Below are 3396 nucleotides of genomic sequence, written 5' to 3' on the forward strand. Positions count from 1 at the left end.
AAGATCTAAAAACATGAAACACAACACCAAATACACGAAATACAACGCACAAAACGTACCTGACAAAGCCGAGCCTCCCTCGTAGCCAGGTCACCAGCAAGCGCTCTCCAGCGGTTAGCCATCCGCCACAAGTTCTGGTGACTAACAGTCGTCACCTACAAAACAAAAATGTCCTTCAAAATAATGGAAGGCAAAGTATAAATGGAGAGAATGTTTGACGTGACCATAATTAGAGCACATTTAGTCTCCGAAGTAGCCTTGTTCCCATGCTTTTTAGTGCAAGTTTGGGTCATTTATTATCTTTAGTTCTTTGTTTTGCATATTCTTTGAGGTTTTGTGTCCTTGGTAGGAAAGGAGTGCAAACCTTGCATTTTCATGGCAAAACGAGACTAAATTGATTGAATTCAAATGCCCAAGCATCAAGGAGAGACAAGATTAGAAGGCCTTTGTACATATTATAGTAAATGGGCAATGATGAGAAAAGATCTTTGCATCCCCGAGGAAACCCCCAAGGATCTTATGAAGAAAAAGGAAGAAAAGAAGAAGAAATGAAACTGCATAGCAATCCGTGCGGATTGTCTTGAAGACGCCCGTCCTCCACCTTCACAATCCGTGCGTCTTCACTCCAAGACGCACGGGCAGCAACTCCAGAAGACGCCCGGACAGAGACCCCAGAATCCGCCCGTCCCGTGCTAAAGACGCACGGATTCCCAGGCAGACAATTTTGCTTCTTCAAGCTTCAAGAAAGATGCCCATCCGACCAAAACTGGCGCCGTTGCCGGGGACGGTGTTAACATGATTTAGATTTTCTTATATTGTTATTAGTTGTGTCTTTTTTTACCTTGGGGAAGTAAAACACCTCAAGGTTTGTTCTAATTGTTTTCGAGTTGTTTGATATTTTGCATGTCTAGAAGGTCACAAGGTGACTTGTTACCCTTTCATCGTGAAATTGAAAGAACTTTGACAACCAATACAAGACTTGCTAGGAGAAATTTGAGAGGTATTGGTGAGGTTGTAGATATTCAACCAACTATTGAGTTCATCAACCCTTTTGCAAGAGAAGGTGAGGAGAACCCAACACAAAATACAATACAAAATCAACCCACAATGCCTAAGTTTTCGTCACATTCCGTACCCACCGAGGAGAACCTACCCAATGGTACTCCCACACCACAACATCTAACCGGAAATTTTATTGCCAAATCCGCATTTATCCAATTAGTCGAAAGAAGCCAATTTGGGGGCATGCCTAGTGAAGAACCTCATTCTCATATGGAGGCTTTTTGCGATTATTGTGATGCGATTTCTCAAACCGGTGTAACTCAAGACCAAATTCGATGGGTCTTATTTCCTTTTTCTCTAATTGGCACCGCGAAACAATGGTTGAAAAGCCTTGATAAGGCCACTCTCGGAATTGATTCTTGGAAAAAGTTGGCTCTAGCTTTTTACAAAAAGTTCTATCCACCGGAAAAGACTAACATGCTATGAGCTCAAATTACGGGCTTTAAGCAAAGGGGTGAAGAATATCTTTGTATGAAGCTTGGGAGCGATTCAAAGGAATTTGCCGCTCATGTACTCACCATGGACTTAGCGAGTGGTTCTTGGTACAACAATTTTGGAACGGTCTTTATGAAGATTCGAGGAACATTCTCAACATGGGATCAAATGGAATGTTCACCGAAGTTGATGACAATCAAACTTGGAACAAAATTGAGGAAATGGCGGTCCATAACTCACAATATAGTAGACCTTGCAAGGCTACTAGAGGAGGAAAGCATGAAGTGGACTCCGTTACTCAATTGGGTGCTCAACTTAGTGCACACATTGATACCATCAATTTGAAGTTTGAAAAAGCTATGGCTAGACTTGAAGAAGCCTCAAAATCACCAAAGCATCATGTTAATGCCATGACGGCATCTTCATCAATCCCAAGTGGGATATGTGAGAATTGTGGAACTTTGGGACATGACCAAAGTGAATGTAGGGGAACAAATGAACAAGTGAATGCTTTCCAAGCAAACAAGAGTGGTACCCCTTATTCCAACTATTACAATGAAAACACCAAGTTCCATCCAAATCTCTCATACAAAAGCCAAAATGTTCAAAACCCTCAAACAACATACACCCGACCTCCCATGAGAAACCAAAATTAAAGACCCTTTTACAACCAAAACCAAGGTTACCAAAATCAATCTCTATACAATCAACAAAATGACCAAGGTTTTGATGTTCAAAAAGCGGTCCTTCAAATGCAAAAAAAATCAACAAGAGTTTTTCACTCAAATGCAAAAAGATAGTCAAGCAAAGGAAACCACCATCAACAACATCCTAGCTCACACCAAAATGTTGGAAACCCAATTGACTCAACTAGCATCTTCAAGCTCACAAAGACAAAAGGGGCAATTACCACCTCAAAGTAATCCCCCAAGACATGAAACGGTTAGTGCCATTCACTTGAGAAGTGATACAAGGTATGAAGCACCGAAGAAGCAAGTTGAGGATGAAGTTGTGGAAGCTAGTGACAAAGAAGAAATTGTGCAAAACTCCAAGGTTGGAGAACCATCAAAAGAAGAAATTTCAAATAAAAATGAAGACAAGGTCAAAGAGAAGCAGCCCATTGTGATTAAACTTCCTTTTCCAAGTCCTCAAGCCAAGCCCAAATTTGATGACCAACTTGGAAAATTTATGGAAATTGTGAAGAATTTGGAAGTCTCAATTCCTTTCACGGAATTAATCAATCACGTGCCGGCCTATGCGAAATACATGAAAGACATCCTCACAAAGAAGAAGTCGATCCGGAAGCTTGAGACTATCGCCTTCACTAAGGTGAGTAGTGCAATACTTCAAGGGAGTTCACCTCCAAAACTCAAAGATCCGGGAAGCTTATCAATACCATGTACCATTGGCGACACCACGATCAACAAAGCCTTATGTGATCTAGGGGCTAGTGTGAGTGTTATGCCGTACTCGGTGAGTAAAAGGTTGGGGATGGGAGAGCTTAAATGCACCAATATTACACTCCAAATGGCCGATAGATCGACGAAGACACCATTAGGGATATGGGAAGATGCTACCGTACGGATTGGGAAATTTTTCATCCCGGTGGACTTTGTCATTGTTGACATGGAAGAAGATTCCAACATTCCAATCATTCTAGGAAGACCTTTCTTACACACCGCGGGTGCGGTGATTGATGTAAAACATGGAGAGCTCACTCTAGAAGTAGGAGATGAGAGCATAGCTTTCAATCTTGACAAAACCATGAGAGCTCCTCGTTTACATGAACCATGTTTTATGGTTGATCATTATAGCCGGAATGATGATAGGAAGAAGTCGGAACTCCAATGGAAGAATAAAATTAAAGATGCTCCATTCAAAGAGCAAGTGAATCGTAAC

At 41.5% G+C, this 3396-nt stretch overlaps 1 non-coding gene across 1 annotated transcript; it reads right to left on the reverse strand.

Annotated features, from left to right (window-relative positions):
- Window positions 1-1486: 1486 nt before the first annotated feature.
- LOC141635893 (small nucleolar RNA R71) lies at window positions 1487-1588 on the reverse strand. The gene has a single exon (XR_012540547.1). It is a non-coding gene; the product is annotated as a small nucleolar RNA R71 (small nucleolar RNA).
- Between the last annotated feature and the right edge of the window lie 1808 nt (window positions 1589-3396).

Source organism: Silene latifolia, chromosome Y, assembly GCF_048544455.1.
Source record: "Silene latifolia isolate original U9 population chromosome Y, ASM4854445v1, whole genome shotgun sequence".
Classification (NCBI taxonomy): Eukaryota; Viridiplantae; Streptophyta; class Magnoliopsida; order Caryophyllales; family Caryophyllaceae; genus Silene; species Silene latifolia.